Here is a 15,505-nt window from a genome sequence, read left to right on the forward strand (position 1 = left end):
GTCTTGAAATTCAGCTCACAGAAATGCCTCTGGTGTCTGCCTGCCTAGAGACAACCCAACCCGCATAGTGCTTCCAAATTTTGGTATATAATATGACTCAAGAATCCAACTTGGAACAATCTCTGAAACACATTTCCTCCTTTAAAAAAAGCTTCCTCAGTTAAATTGTGAAACGCATCTCAGAGATTGTTTTGTGAGCTCTTTTAGCAGTTATTGTGCAATTGCTTATTTTTGTTTGTTTAATAAAGTACATCTAAGTTGAATTAGTTCAATTCCAGCTCTGCGGAATTTGTTGGTGCCATATAAGTAGTTAAGGAAGTTTTAAGGCAAGGTTTAACTTTTAATGATAAGATAAAATAAATAAACAACTTTGCAAAAAACTTATTTTGTATCTCAATTTAGTTTTATAATGGACATCTTTTTCTGTTGAGGCAGATCCTATTGACTGAGGTTGGGGCTACTGTCTCCAAGCATGGGCCAGTGGCGCAATGGATAAAGCGTCTGACTACGGATCAGAAGATTGTAGGTTCGACTCCTACCTGGCTCGGCCGTTGTGCCGTGATCGTATAGTGGTTAGTACTCTGCGTTGTGGCCGCAGCAACCCCGGTTCGAATCCGCGTCACGGCATCTCCATTTTCCTTCTCTTCCGCGCTAAGTACATTTTGACCCCATTCACAACAGATGCAGATTACAGGACGCTAAGTACATTTTGACCCCATTCACAACAGATGCAGATGACAGGACACAATTACCCGGGATAATGTACAGACCCACGGCCCCAGGTCTGGGGGGGAGAATGCATCCTTAGCTTGGCTGGCATTCCCACCCATTTAAACGCTCTAAGAATGCACATCATGGCCGCATCCATCTCCTTCCATCCCTCACTCTCGTTCAGCGTAAACATAAATGAGAGGGAGTCCTGGTGGTAGTATCTGTTAAAAGCTGTTATTATTTGTCCGACTAGTTTAAAAAGGACAACATTCTTTGCAATGCATTGTAGGTATTCAAATTAGGCTCACACCCACATGACATTTTTCTAAATGCATGCCTTGTCCAACTGCAGAACCCTGCAACTGTTAACCATGTGAGTGTCAGAGTTAAACAATAGCTACAATGCAAACAGTGTAAATAGTGCCAAATATCTAACATTGCACTAAATCACAACAAAGTGTTAATTCTTGGCACCCCTTTAAAAGTCTAAATAAATTGTAAACGCCACTGCAATATAACAACCATGATTTAATACATAGAACAATGTGATTATCCTAGTAAAAAACACAATAACAAACTTTTGAACTCTAAAGTAAAAATAGAAAAAGATATAATAGTGGAGACAACTTACTAACACAGCCCAAAAATCTAATAAAGCTGTAAAGCATCTAGAGGCATTGGCAACTCACATGAACCAGAGCCCACAATCTGGCTCTGGAATAAAAGCATTGGACTCTTAAATAGGTGACTCCCTCTCCTCTTCTTATTTATAGGTATCAGATCCACCTTTTCTCTAGGCACAGACTTCCGGCAGGTCATATATGTACATATAATATATTCATACAATAAAACAGGAAAAATGTGTATAGTGTAAAACCTTAATAAAATTATACCATAGAGAATTACACTTGTGTACAGGAGTCTTGAAATTCAGCTCACAGAAATGCCTCTGGTGTCTGCCTGCCTTGAGACAACCCTACCCGCATAGTGCTTCCAAATTTTGGTATATAATATGACTCAAGAATCCAACTTGGAACAATCTCTGAAACACATTTCCTCCTTAAAAAAAAGCTTCCTCAGTTAAATTGTGAAACGCATCTCAGAGATTGTTTTGTGAGCTCTTTTAGCAGTTATTGTGCAATTGCTTATTTTTGTTTGTTTAATAAAGTACATCTAAGTTGAATTAGTTCAATTCCAGCTCTGCGGAATTTGTTGGTGCCATATAAGTAGTAAAGGAAGTTTTAAGGCAAGGTTTAACTTTTAATGATAAGATAAAATAAATAAACAACTTTGCAAAAAACTTATTTTGTATCTCAATTTAGTTTTATAATGGACATCTTTTTCTGTTGAGGCAGATCCTATTGACTGAGGTTGGGGCTGCTGTCTCCAAGCATGGGCCAGTTGCGCAAAGGATAACGCGTCTGACTACGGATCAGAAGATTGTAGGTTTGACTCCTACCTGGCTCGGCCGTTGTGCCGTGATTGTATAGTGGTTAGTACTCTGTGTTGTGGCCGCAGCAACCCCGGTTCGAATCCGGGTCACGGCATCTCCATTTTCCTTCTCTTCCGCGCTAAGTACATTTTGACCCCATTCACAACAGATGCAGATGACAGGACGCTAAGTACATTTTGACCCCATTCACAACAGATGCAGATGACAGGACGCTAAGTACATTTTGACCCCATTCACAACAGATGCAGATGACAGGACGCAATTACCCGGGATAATGTACAGACCCACAGCCCCAGGTCTGGGGGGGAGTAGTGCCAAATATTTTGTATCTCAATTTAGTTTTATAATGGACATCTTTTTCTGTTGAGGCAGATCCTATTGACTGAGGTTGGGGCTGCTGTCTCCAAGTATGGGCCAGTGGCGCAATGGATAACGCGTCTGACTACGGATCAGAAGATTGTAGGTTTGATTCCTACCTGGCTCGGCCGTTGTGCCTTGATCGTATAGTGGTTAGTACTCTGTGTTGTGGCCGCAGCAACCCCGGTTTGAATCCGGGTCATGGCATCTCCATTTTCCTTCTCTTCCGCGCTAAGTACATTTTGACCCCATTCAAACGCTTTAAACGCTCTAAGAATGCACATCATGGCCGCATCCATCTCCTTCCATCCCTCACTCTCGTTCAGCGTAAACATAAATGAGAGGGAGTCCATTTTGGTAGTATCTGTTAAAAGCTGTTATTATTTGTCCGACTAGTTTAAAAAGGACAACATTCTTTGCAATGCATTGTAGGTATTCAAATTAGGCTCACACCCACATGACATTTTTCTAAATGCATGCCTTGTCCAACTGCAGAACCCTGCAACTGTTAACCATGTGAGTGTCAGAGTTAAACAATATGTAAAATGCAAACAGTGTAAATAGTGCCAAATATCTAACATTGCACTAAATCACAACAAAGTGTTAATTCTTGGTACCCCTTTAAAAGTCTAAATAAATTGTAAACGCCACTGCAATATAACAACCATGATTTGATACATAGAACAATGTGATTATCCTAGTAAAAAACACAATAACAAACTTTTGAACTCTAAAGTAAAAATAGAAAAATATATAATAGTGGAGACAACTTACTAACACAGCCCCAAAATCTAATAAAGCTGTAAAGCATCTAGAGGCATTGGCAACTCACATGAACCAGAGCCCACAATCTGGCTCTGGAATAAAAGCATTGGACTCTTAAATAGATGACTCCCTCTCCTCTTCTTATTTATAGGTATCAGATCCACCTTTTCCCTAGACACAGACTTCCGGCAGATCATATATGTACATATAATATATACATACAATAAAACAGGAAAAATGTGTACAGTGTAAAACCTTAATAAAATTATACCATAAAAAATTACACTTGTGTACAGGAGTCTTGAAATTCAGCTCACAGAAATGCCTCTGGTGTCTGCCTGCCTAGAGACAACCCTACCCGCATAGTGCTTCCAAATTTTGGTATATAATATGACTCAAGAATCCAACTTGGAACAATCTCTGAAACACATTTCCTCCTTTAAAAAAAGCTTCCTCAGTTAAATTGTGAAACGCATCTCAGAGATTGTTTTGTGAGCTCTTTTAGCAGTTATTGTGCAATTGCTTATTTTTGTTTGTTTAATAAAGTACATCTAAGTTGAATTAGTTCAATTCCAGCTCTGCGGAATTTGTTGGTGCCATATAAGTAGTTAAGGAAGTTTTAAGGCAAGGTTTAACTTTTAATGATAAGATAAAATAAATAAACAACTTTGCAAAAAACTTATTTTGTATCTCAATTTAGTTTTATAATGGACATCTTTTTCTGTTGAGGTAGATCCTATTGACTGAGGTTGGGGCTGCTGTCTCCAAGCATGGGCCAGTGGCGCAATGGATAACGCGTCTGACTACGGATCAGAAGATTGTAGGTTCGACTCCTACCTGGCTCGGCCGTTGTGCCGTGATCGTATAGGGGTTAGTACTCTGCGTTGTGGCCGCAGCAACCCCGGTTCGAATCCGGGTCACGGCATCTACATTTTCCTTCTCTTCCGCGCTAAGTACATTTTGACCCCATTCACAACAGATGCAGATGACAGGACGCTAAGTACATTTTGACCCCATTCACAACAGATGCAGATGACAGGACGCAATTACCCGGGATAATGTACAGACCCACAGCCCCAGGTCTGGGGGGGAGAATGCATCCTTAGCTTGGCTGGCATTCCCACCCATTTAAACGCTCTAAGAATGCACATCATGGCCGTATCCATCTCCTTCCATCCCTCACTCTCGTTCAGAGTAAACATAAATGAGAGGGAGTCCTGGTGGTAGTATCTGTTAAAAGCTGTTATTATTTGTCCGACTAGTTTAAAAAGGACAACATTCTTTGCAATGCATTGTAGGTATTCAAATTAGGCTCACACCCACATGACATTTTTCTAAATGCATGCCTTGTCCAACTGCAGAACCCTGCAACTGTTAACCATGTGAGTGTCAGAGTTAAACAATATCTAAAATGCAAACAGTATAAATAGTGCCAAATATCTAACATTGCACTAAATCACAACAAAGTGTTAATTCTTGGCACCCCTTTAAAAGTCTAAATAAATTGTAAACGCCACTGCAATATAACAACCATGATTTAATACATAGAACAATGTGATTATCCTAGTAAAAAACACAATAACAAACTTTTGAACTCTAAAGTAAAAATAGAAAAAGATATAATAGTGGAGACAACTTACTAACACAGCCCCAAAATCTAATAAAGCTGTAAAGCATCTAGAGGCATTGGCAACTCACATGAACCAGAGCCCACAATCTGGCTCTGGAATAAAAGCATTGGACTCTTAAATAGGTGACTCCCTCTCCTCTTCTTATTTATAGGTATCAGATCCACCTTTTCCCTAGACACAGACTTCCGGCAGATCATATATGTACATATAATATATACATACAATAAAACAGGAAAAATGTGTACAGTGTAAAACCTTAATAAAATTATACCATAAAAAATTACACTTGTGTACAGGAGTCTTGAAATTCAGCTCACAGAAATGCCTCTGGTGTCTGCCTGCCTAGAGACAACCCTACCCGCATAGTGCTTCCAAATTTTGGTATATAATATGACTCAAGAATCCAACTTGGAACAATCTCTGAAACACATTTCCTCCTTAAAAAAAAGCTTCCTCAGTTAAATTGTGAAACGCATCTCAGAGATTGTTTTGTGAGCTCTTTTAGCAGTTATTGTGCAATTGCTTATTTTTGTTTGTTTAATAAAGTACATCTAAGTTGAATTCGTTCAATTCCAGCTCTGCGGAATTTGTTGGTGCCATATAAGTAGTTAAGGAAGTTTTAAGGCAAGGTTTAACTTTTAATGATAAGATAAAATAAATAAACAACTTTGCAAAAAACTTATTTTGTTTCTCAATTTAGTTTTATAATGGACATCTTTTTCTGTTGAGGCAGATCCTATTGACTGAGGTTGGGGCTGCTATCTCCAAGCATGGGCCAGTGGCGCAAAGGATAACGCGTCTGACTACGGATCAGAAGATTGTAGGTTTGACTCCTACCTGGCTCGGCCGTTGTGCCGTGATCGTATAGTGGTTAGTACTCTGCGTTGTGGCCGCAGCAACCCCGGTTCGAATCCGGGTCACGGCATCTCCATTTTCCTTCTCTTCCGCGCTAAGTACATTTTGACCCCATTCACAACAGATGCAGATGACAGGACGCTAAGTACATTTTGACCCCATTCACAACAGATGCAGATGACAGGACGCTAAGTACATTTTGACCCCATTCACAACAGATGCAGATGACAGGACGCAATTACCCGGGATAATGTACAGACCCACAGCCCCAGGTCTGGGGGGGAGTAGTGCCAAATATTTTGTATCTCAATTTAGTTTTATAATGGACATCTTTTTCTGTTGAGGCAGATCCTATTGACTGAGGTTGGGGCTGCTGTCTCCAAGTATGGGCCAGTGGCGCAATGGATAACGCGTCTGACTACGGATCAGAAGATTGTAGGTTCGACTCCTACCTGGCTCGGCCGTTGTGCCGTGATCGTATAGTGGTTAGTACTCTGTGTTGTGGCCACAGCAACCCCGGTTCGAATCCGGGTCACGGCATCTCCATTTTCCTTCTCTTCCGCGCTAAGTACATTTTGACCCCATTCACAACAGATGCAGATGACAGGAAGCTAAGTACATTTTGACCCCATTCACAACAGATGCAGATGACAGGACGCAATTACCCGGGATAATGTACAGACCCACAGCCCCAGGTCTGGGGGGGAGAATGCATCCTTAGCTTGGCTGGCATTTCCACCCATTTAAACGCTCTAAGAATGCACATCATGGCCGCATCCATCTCCTTCCATCCCTCACTCTCGTTCAGCGTAAACATAAATGAGAGGGAGTCCATTTTGGTAGTATCTGTTAAAAGCTGTTATTATTTGTCCGACTAGTTTAAAAAGGACAACATTCTTTGCAATGCATTGTAGGTATTCAAATTAGGCTCACACCCACATGACATTTTTCTAAATGCATGCCTTGTCCAACTGCAGAACCCTGCAACTGTTAACCATGTGAGTGTCAGAGTTAAACAATATCTAAAATGCAAACAGTGTAAATAGTGCCAAATATCTAACATTGCACTAAATCACAACAAAGTGTTAATTCTTGGTACCCCTTTAAAAGTCTAAATAAATTGTAAACGCCACTGCAATATAACAACCATGATTTGATACATAGAACAATGTGATTATCCTAGTAAAAAACACAATAACAAACTTTTGAACTCTAAAGTAAAAATAGTAAAAGATATAATAGTGGAGACAACTTACTAACACAGCCCCAAAATCTAATAAAGCTGTAAAGCATCTAGAGGCATTGGCAACTCACATGAACCAGAGCCCACAATCTGTCTCTGGAATAAAAGCATTGGACTCTTAAATAGGTGACTCCCTCTCCTCTTCTTATTTATAGGTATCAGATCCACCTTTTCCCTAGACACAGACTTCCGGCAGATCATATATGTACATATAATATATACATACAATAAAACAGGAAAAATGTGTACAGTGTAAAACCTTAATAAAATTATACCATAAAAAATTACACTTGTGTACAGGAGTCTTGAAATTCAGCTCACAGAAATGCCTCTGGTGTCTGCCTGCCTAGAGACAACCCTACCCGCATAGTGCTTCCAAATTTTGGTATATAATATGACTCAAGAATCCAACTTGGAACAATCTCTGAAACACATTTCCTCCTTAAAAAAAAGCTTCCTCAGTTAAATTGTGAAACGCATCTCAGAGATTGTTTTGTGAGCTCTTTTAGCAGTTATTGTGCAATTGCTTATTTTTGTTTGTTTAATAAAGTACATCTAAGTTGAATTCGTTCAATTCCAGCTCTGCGGAATTTGTTGGTGCCATATAAGTAGTTAAGGAAGTTTTAAGGCAAGGTTTAACTTTTAATGATAAGATAAAATAAATAAACAACTTTGCAAAAAACTTATTTTGTATCTCAATTTAGTTTTATAATGGACATCTTTTTCTGTTGAGGCAGATCCTATTGACTGAGGTTGGGGCGGCTGTCTCCAAGTATGGGCCAGTGGCGCAATGGATAACGCGTCTGACTACGGATCAGAAGATTGTAGGTTCGACTCCTACCTGGCTCGGCCGTTGTGCTGTGATCGTATAGTGGTTAGTACTCTGTGTTGTGGCCGCAGCAACCCCAGTTCGAATCCGGGTCACGGCATCTCCATTTTCCTTCTCTTCCGCGCTAAGTACATTTTGACCCCATTCACAACAGATGCAGATGACAGGAAGCTAAGTACATTTTGACCCCATTCACAACAGATGCAGATGACAGGACGCAATTACCCGGGATAATGTACAGACCCACAGCCCCAGGTCTGGGGGGGGAGAATGCATCCTTAGCTTGGCTGGCATTTCCACCCATTTAAACGCTCTAAGAATGCACATCATGGCCGCATCCATCTCCTTCCATCCCTCACTCTCGTTCAGCGTAAACATAAATGAGAGGGAGTCCATTTTGGTAGTATCTGTTAAAAGCTGTTATTATTTGTCCGACTAGTTTAAAAAGGACAACATTCTTTGCAATGCATTGTAGGTATTCAAATTAGGCTCACACCCACATGACATTTTTCTAAATGCATGCCTTGTCCAACTGCAGAACCCTGCAACTGTTAACCATGTGAGTGTCAGAGTTAAACAATATCTAAAATGCAAACAGTGTAAATAGTGCCAAATATCTAACATTGCACTAAATCACAACAAAGTGTTAATTCTTGGCACCCCTTTAAAAGTCTAAATAAATTGTAAACGCCACTGCAATATAACAACCATGATTTAATACATAGAACAATGTGATTATCCTAGTAAAAAACACAATAACAAACTTTTGAACTCTAAAGTAAAAATAGAAAAAGATATAATAGTGGAGACAACTTACGAACACAGCCCAAAAATCTAATAAAGCTGTAAAGCATCTAGAGGCATTGGCAACTCACATGAACCAGAGCCCACAATCTGGCTCTGGAATAAAAGCATTGGACTCTTAAATAGGTGACTCCCTCTCCTCTTCTTATTTATAGGTATCAGATCCACCTTTTCCCTAGACACAGACTTCCGGCAGATCATATATGTACATATAATATATACATACAATAAAACAGGAAAAATGTGTACAGTGTAAAACCTTAATAAAATTATACCATAGAGAATTACACTTGTGTACAGGAGTCTTGAAATTCAGCTCACAGAAATGCCTCTGGTGTCTGCCTGCCTAGAGACAACCCAACCCGCATAGTGCTTCCAAATTTTGGTATATAATATGACTCAAGAATCCAACTTGGAACAATCTCTGAAACACATTTCCTCCTTAAAAAAAAGCTTCCTCAGTTAAATTGTGAAACGCATCTCAGAGATTGTTTTGTGAGCTCTTTTAGCAGTTATTGTGCAATTGCTTATTTTTGTTTGTTTAATAAAGTACATCTAAGTTGAATTAGTTCAATTCCAGCTCTGCGGAATTTGTTGGTGCCATATAAGTAGTTAAGGAAGTTTTAAGGCAAGGTTTAACTTTTAATGATAAGATAAAATAAATAAACAACTTTGCAAAAAACTTATTTTGTATTTCAATTTAGTTTTATAATGGACATCTTTTTCTGTTGAGGCAGATCCTATTGACTGAGGTTGGGGCTGCTGTCTCCAAGCATGGGCCAGTGGCGCAATGGATAACGCGTCTGACTACGGATCAGAAGATTGTAGGTTCGACTCCTACCTGGCTCGGCCGTTGTGCCGTGATCGTATAGTGGTTAGTACTCTGCGTTGTGGCCGCAGCAACCCCGGTTCGAATCCGGGTCACGGCATCTCCATTTTCCTTCTCTTCCGCGCTAAGTACATTTTGACCCCATTCACAACAGATGCAGATTACAGGACGCTAAGTACATTTTGACCCCATTCACAACAGATGCAGATGACAGGACACAATTACCCGGGATAATGTACAGACCCACGGCCCCAGGTCTGGGGGGGAGAATGCATCCTTAGCTTGGCTGGCATTCCCACCCATTTAAACGCTCTAAGAATGCACATCATGGCCGCATCCATCTCCTTCCATCCCTCACTCTCGTTCAGCGTAAACATAAATGAGAGGGAGTCCTGGTGGTAGTATCTGTTAAAAGCTGTTATTATTTGTCCGACTAGTTTAAAAAGGACAACATTCTTTGCAATGCATTGTAGGTATTCAAATTAGGCTCACACCCACATGACATTTTTCTAAATGCATGCCTTGTCCAACTGCAGAACCCTGCAACTGTTAACCATGTGAGTGTCAGAGTTAAACAATATCTAAAATGCAAACAGTGTAAATAGTGCCAAATATCTAACATTGCACTAAATCACAACAAAGTGTTAATTCTTGGCACCCCTTTAAAAGTCTAAATAAATTGTAAACGCCACTGCAATATAACAACCATGATTTAATACATAGAACAATGTGATTATCCTAGTAAAAAACACAATAACAAACTTTTGAACTCTAAAGTAAAAATAGAAAAAGATATAATAGTGGAGACAACTTACTAACACAGCCCAAAAATCTAATAAAGCTGTAAAGCATCTAGAGGCATTGGCAACTCACATGAACCAGAGCCCACAATCTGGCTCTGGAATAAAAGCATTGGACTCTTAAATAGGTGACTCCCTCTCCTCTTCTTATTTATAGGTATCAGATCCACCTTTTCCCTAGACACAGACTTCCGGCAGATCATATATGTACATATAATATATACATACAATAAAACAGGAAAAATGTGTACAGTGTAAAACCTTAATAAAATTATACCATAGAGAATTACACTTGTGTACAGGAGTCTTGAAATTCAGCTCACAGAAATGCCTCTGGTGTCTGCCTGCCTAGAGACAACCCTACCCGCATAGTGCTTCCAAATTTTGGTATATAATATGACTCAAGAATCCAACTTGGAACAATCTCTGAAACACATTTCCTCCTTAAAAAAAAGCTTCCTCAGTTAAATTGTGAAACGCATCTCAGAGATTGTTTTGTGAGCTCTTTTAGCAGTTATTGTGCAATTGCTTATTTTTGTTTGTTTAATAAAGTACATCTAAGTTGAATTAGTTCAATTCCAGCTCTGCGGAATTTGTTGGTGCCATATAAGTAGTTAAGGAAGTTTTAAGGCAAGGTTTAACTTTTAATGATAAGATAAAATAAATAAACAACTTTGCAAAAAACTTATTTTGTATCTCAATTTAGTTTTATAATGGACATCTTTTTCTGTTGAGGCAGATCCTTTTGACTGAGGTTGGGGCTGCTGTCTCCAAGCATGGGCCAGTGGCGCAATGGATAACGCGTCTGACTACGGATCAGAAGATTGTAGGTTCGACTCCTACCTGGCTCGGCCGTTGTGCCGTGATCGTATAGTGGTTAGTACTCTGCGTTGTGGCCGCAGCAACCCCGGTTCGAATCCGGGTCACGGCATCTCCATTTTCCTTCTCTTCCGCGCTAAGTACATTTTGACCCCATTCACAACAGATGCAGATGACAGGAAGCTAAGTACATTTTGACCCCATTCACAACAGATGCAGATGACAGGACGCAATTACCCGGGATAATGTACAGACCCACAGCCCCAGGTCTGGGGGGGGGAGAATGCATCCTTAGCTTGGATGGCATTTCCACCCATTTAAACGCTCTAAGAATGCACATCATGGCCGCATCCATCTCCTTCCATCCCTCACTCTCGTTCAGCGTAAACATAAATGAGAGGGAGTCCATTTTGGTAGTATCTGTTAAAAGCTGTTATTATTTGTCCGACTAGTTTAAAAAGGACAACATTCTTTGCAATGCATTGTAGGTATTCAAATTAGGCTCACACCCACATGACATTTTTCTAAATGCATGCCTTGTCCAACTGCAGAACCCTGCAACTGTTAACCATGTGAGTGTCAGAGTTAAACAATATCTAAAATGCAAACAGTGTAAATAGTGCCAAATATCTAACATTGCACTAAATCACAACAAAGTGTTAATTCTTGGTACCCCTTTAAAAGTCTAAATAAATTGTAAACGCCACTGCAATATAACAACCATGATTTGATACATAGAACAATGTGATTATCCTAGTAAAAAACACAATAACAAACTTTTGAACTCTAAAGTAAAAATAGAAAAAGATATAATAGTGGAGACAACTTACTAACACAGCCCCAAAATCTAATAAAGCTGTAAAGCATCTAGAGGCATTGGCAACTCACATGAACCAGAGCCCACAATCTGGCTCTGGAATAAAAGCATTGGACTCTTAAATAGGTGACTCCCTCTCCTCTTCTTATTTATAGGTATCAGATCCACCTTTTCCCTAGACACAGACTTCCGGCAGATCATATATGTACATATAATATATACATACAATAAAACAGGAAAAATGTGTACAGTGTAAAACCTTAATAAAATTATACCATAGAGAATTACACTTGTGTACAGGAGTCTTGAAATTCAGCTCACAGAAATGCCTCTGGTGTCTGCCTGCCTAGAGACAACCCTACCCGCATAGTGCTTCCAAATTTTGGTATATAATATGACTCAAGAATCCAACTTGGAACAATCTCTGAAACACATTTCCTCCTTAAAAAAAAGCTTCCTCAGTTAAATTGTGAAACGCATCTCAGAGATTGTTTTGTGAGCTCTTTTAGCAGTTATTGTGCAATTGCTTATTTTTGTTTGTTTAATAAAGTACATCTAAGTTGAATTCGTTCAATTCCAGCTCTGCGGAATTTGTTGGTGCCATATAAGTAGTTAAGGAAGTTTTAAGGCAAGGTTTAACTTTTAATGATAAGATAAAATAAATAAACAACTTTGCAAAAAACTTATTTTGTATCTCAATTTAGTTTTATAATGGACATCTTTTTCTGTTGAGGCAGATCCTATTGACTGAGGTTGGGGCTGCTGTCTCCAAGCATGGGCCAGTGGCGCAATGGATAACGCGTCTGACTACGGATCAGAAGATTGTAGGTTCGACTCCTACCTGGCTCGGCCGTTGTGCTGTGATCGTATAGTGGTTAGTACTCTGCGTTGTGGCCGCAGCAACCCCGGTTCGAATCCGGGTCACGGCATCTACATTTTCCTTCTCTTCCGCGCTAAGTACATTTTGACCCCATTCACAACAGATGCAGATGACAGGACGCTAAGTAAATTTTGACCCCATTCACAACAGATGCAGATGACAGGACGCAATTACCTGGGATAATGTACAGACCCACAGCCCCAGGTCTGGGGGGGAGAATGCATCCTTAGCTTGGCTGGCATTTCCACCCATTTAAACGCTCTAAGAATGCACATCATGGCCGCATCCATCTTCTTCCATCCCTCACTCTCGTTCAGCGTAAACATAAATGAGAGGGAGTCCTGGTGGTAGTATCTGTTAAAAGCTGTTATTATTTGTCCGACTAGTTTAAAAAGGACAACATTCTTTGCAATGCATTGTAGGTATTCAAATTAGGCTCACACCCACATGACATTTTTCTAAATGCATGCCTTGTCCAACTGCAGAACCCTGCAACTGTTAACCATGTGAGTGTCAGAGTTAAACAATATCTACAATGCAAACAGTGTAAATAGTGCCAAATATCTAACATTGCACTAAATCACAACAAAGTGTTAATTCTTGGCACCCCTTTAAAAGTCTAAATAAATTGTAAACGCCACTGCAATATAACAACCATGATTTAATACACAGAACAATGTGATTATCCTAGTAAAAAACACAATAACAAACTTTTGAACTCTAAAGTAAAAATAGAAAAAGATATAATAGTGGAGACAACTTACTAACACAGCCCAAAAATCTAATAAAGCTGTAAAGCATCTAGAGGCATTGGCAACTCACATGAACCAGAGCCCACAATCTGGCTCTGGAATAAAAGCATTGGACTCTTAAATAGGTGACTCCCTCTCCTCTTCTTATTTATAGGTATCAGATCCACCTTTTACCTAGACACAGACTTCCGGCAGATCATATATGCACATATAATATATACATACAATAAAACAGGAAAAATGTGTACAGTGTAAAACCTTAATAAAATTATACCATAGAGAATTACACTTGTGTACAGGAGTCTTGAAATTCAACTCACAGAAATGCCCCTGGTGTCTGCCTGCCTAGAGACAACCCTACCCGCATAGTGCTTCCAAATTTTGGTATATAATATGACTCAAGAATCCAACTTGGAACAATCTCTGAAACACATTTCCTCCTTAAAAAAAAGCTTCCTCAGTTAAATTGTGAAACGCATCTCAGCGATTGTTTTGTGAGCTCTTTTAGCAGTTATTGTGCAATTGCTTATTTTTGTTTGTTTAATAAAGTACATCTAAGTTGAATTAGTTCAATTTCAGCTCTGCGGAATTTGTTGGTGCCATATAAGTAGTTAAGGAAGTTTTAAGGCAAGGTTTAACTTTTAATGATAAGATAAAATAAATAAACAACTTTGCAAAAAACTTATTTTGTATCTCAATTTAGTTTTATAATGGACATCTTTTTCTGTTGAGGCAGATCCTATTGACTGAGGTTGGGGCTGTTGTCTCCAAGCATGGGCCAGTGGCGCAATGGATAACGCGTCTGACTACGGATCAGAAGATTGTAGGTTCGATTCCTACCTGGCTCGGCCGTTGTGCCATGATCGTATAGTGGTTAGTACTCTGCGTTGTGGCCGCAGCAACCCCGGTTCGAATCCGGGTCACGGCATCTACATTTTCCTTCTCTTCCGCGCTAAGTACATTTTGACCCCATTCACAACAGATGCAGATGACAGGACGCAATTACCCGGGATAATGTACAGACCCACAGCCCCAGGTCTGGGGGGGGAGAATGCATCCTTAGCTTGGCTGGCATTCCCACCCATTTAAACGCTCTAAGAATGCACATCATGGCCGCATCCATCTCCTTCCATCCCTCACTCTCGTTCAGCGTAAACATAAATGAGAGGGAGTCCTGGTGGTAGTATCTGTTAAAAGCTGTTATTATTTGTCCGACTAGTTTAAAAAGGACAACATTCTTTGCAATGCATTGTAGGTATTCAAATTAGGCTCACACCCACATGACATTTTTCTAAATGCATGCCTTGTCCAACTGCAGAACCTTGCAACTGTTAACCATGTGAGTGTCAGAGTTAAACAATATCTAAAATGCAAACAGTGTAAATAGTGCCAAATATCTAACATTGCACTAAATCACAACAAAGTGTTAATTCTTGGCACCCCTTTAAAAGTCTAAATAAATTGTAAACGCCACTGCAATATAACAACCATGATTTAATACATAGAACAATGTGATTATCCTAGTAAAAAACACAATAACAAACTTTTGAACTCTAAAGTAAAAATAGAAAAAGATATAATAGTGGAGACAACTTACTAACACAGCCCAAAAATCTAAAGATATGCTCCATTTATGATGATAATTCCTTAAACTGGAGAATTCGATGTTTCCTGTTATTGGTTCTTTTTCAGTACACTATGCATAATATAGTGTTAATAATTTAACCAGTAATTGATTGGTTAAGCTGTTTTTAATGACACTGCTAGAGGTATAATTACAGAGTACATAGGGTTAAGGGACATCGTCATTGTCAAATACCTTACCACGCAGGCATAGTCGTGTCCATATCATTTGTGTTAGTATGTTAGTACCATATGCATTCATTACAACAAGTGGCTGAGGTTGAATCACTTTTATCCTCAACAGAAAATAGACTTTTATATTACTTTGCAACTTGTT

At 39.4% G+C, this 15,505-nt stretch overlaps 16 non-coding genes across 16 annotated transcripts; all 16 read left to right on the top strand.

The window, feature by feature from the left end:
- The first annotated feature begins 2,186 nt into the window (after positions 1-2,186).
- On the top strand, positions 2,187-2,258 carry TRNAH-GUG (transfer RNA histidin (anticodon GUG)). The gene has a single exon. It is a non-coding gene; the product is annotated as a tRNA-His (tRNA).
- Positions 2,259-2,575: 317 nt separating this feature from the next.
- Positions 2,576-2,648, top strand: TRNAR-ACG (transfer RNA arginine (anticodon ACG)). The gene has a single exon. It is a non-coding gene; the product is annotated as a tRNA-Arg (tRNA).
- A 1,410-nt stretch (positions 2,649-4,058) lies between these two features.
- On the top strand, positions 4,059-4,131 carry TRNAR-ACG (transfer RNA arginine (anticodon ACG)). Its single transcript has one exon. It is a non-coding gene; the product is annotated as a tRNA-Arg (tRNA).
- Positions 4,132-4,139: 8 nt separating this feature from the next.
- TRNAH-GUG (transfer RNA histidin (anticodon GUG)) lies at positions 4,140-4,211 on the top strand. Its single transcript has one exon. It is a non-coding gene; the product is annotated as a tRNA-His (tRNA).
- Positions 4,212-5,770: 1,559 nt separating this feature from the next.
- TRNAH-GUG (transfer RNA histidin (anticodon GUG)) lies at positions 5,771-5,842 on the top strand. The gene has a single exon. It is a non-coding gene; the product is annotated as a tRNA-His (tRNA).
- Positions 5,843-6,159: 317 nt separating this feature from the next.
- On the top strand, positions 6,160-6,232 carry TRNAR-ACG (transfer RNA arginine (anticodon ACG)). Its single transcript has one exon. It is a non-coding gene; the product is annotated as a tRNA-Arg (tRNA).
- Positions 6,233-6,240: 8 nt separating this feature from the next.
- TRNAH-GUG (transfer RNA histidin (anticodon GUG)) lies at positions 6,241-6,312 on the top strand. Its single transcript has one exon. It is a non-coding gene; the product is annotated as a tRNA-His (tRNA).
- Positions 6,313-7,791: 1,479 nt separating this feature from the next.
- Positions 7,792-7,864, top strand: TRNAR-ACG (transfer RNA arginine (anticodon ACG)). Its single transcript has one exon. It is a non-coding gene; the product is annotated as a tRNA-Arg (tRNA).
- Positions 7,865-9,424: 1,560 nt separating this feature from the next.
- TRNAR-ACG (transfer RNA arginine (anticodon ACG)) lies at positions 9,425-9,497 on the top strand. The gene has a single exon. It is a non-coding gene; the product is annotated as a tRNA-Arg (tRNA).
- Positions 9,498-9,505: 8 nt separating this feature from the next.
- On the top strand, positions 9,506-9,577 carry TRNAH-GUG (transfer RNA histidin (anticodon GUG)). Its single transcript has one exon. It is a non-coding gene; the product is annotated as a tRNA-His (tRNA).
- Positions 9,578-11,055: 1,478 nt separating this feature from the next.
- Positions 11,056-11,128, top strand: TRNAR-ACG (transfer RNA arginine (anticodon ACG)). Its single transcript has one exon. It is a non-coding gene; the product is annotated as a tRNA-Arg (tRNA).
- Positions 11,129-11,136: 8 nt separating this feature from the next.
- Positions 11,137-11,208, top strand: TRNAH-GUG (transfer RNA histidin (anticodon GUG)). Its single transcript has one exon. It is a non-coding gene; the product is annotated as a tRNA-His (tRNA).
- Positions 11,209-12,689: 1,481 nt separating this feature from the next.
- Positions 12,690-12,762, top strand: TRNAR-ACG (transfer RNA arginine (anticodon ACG)). Its single transcript has one exon. It is a non-coding gene; the product is annotated as a tRNA-Arg (tRNA).
- An 8-nt stretch (positions 12,763-12,770) lies between these two features.
- Positions 12,771-12,842, top strand: TRNAH-GUG (transfer RNA histidin (anticodon GUG)). Its single transcript has one exon. It is a non-coding gene; the product is annotated as a tRNA-His (tRNA).
- A 1,478-nt stretch (positions 12,843-14,320) lies between these two features.
- On the top strand, positions 14,321-14,393 carry TRNAR-ACG (transfer RNA arginine (anticodon ACG)). The gene has a single exon. It is a non-coding gene; the product is annotated as a tRNA-Arg (tRNA).
- An 8-nt stretch (positions 14,394-14,401) lies between these two features.
- Positions 14,402-14,473, top strand: TRNAH-GUG (transfer RNA histidin (anticodon GUG)). Its single transcript has one exon. It is a non-coding gene; the product is annotated as a tRNA-His (tRNA).
- The last annotated feature ends 1,032 nt before the right edge of the window (positions 14,474-15,505 follow it).

The sequence above is a fragment of the Pelobates fuscus genome, chromosome 3 (assembly GCF_036172605.1).
Source record: "Pelobates fuscus isolate aPelFus1 chromosome 3, aPelFus1.pri, whole genome shotgun sequence".
NCBI classification, from domain to species: Eukaryota; Metazoa; Chordata; class Amphibia; order Anura; family Pelobatidae; genus Pelobates; species Pelobates fuscus.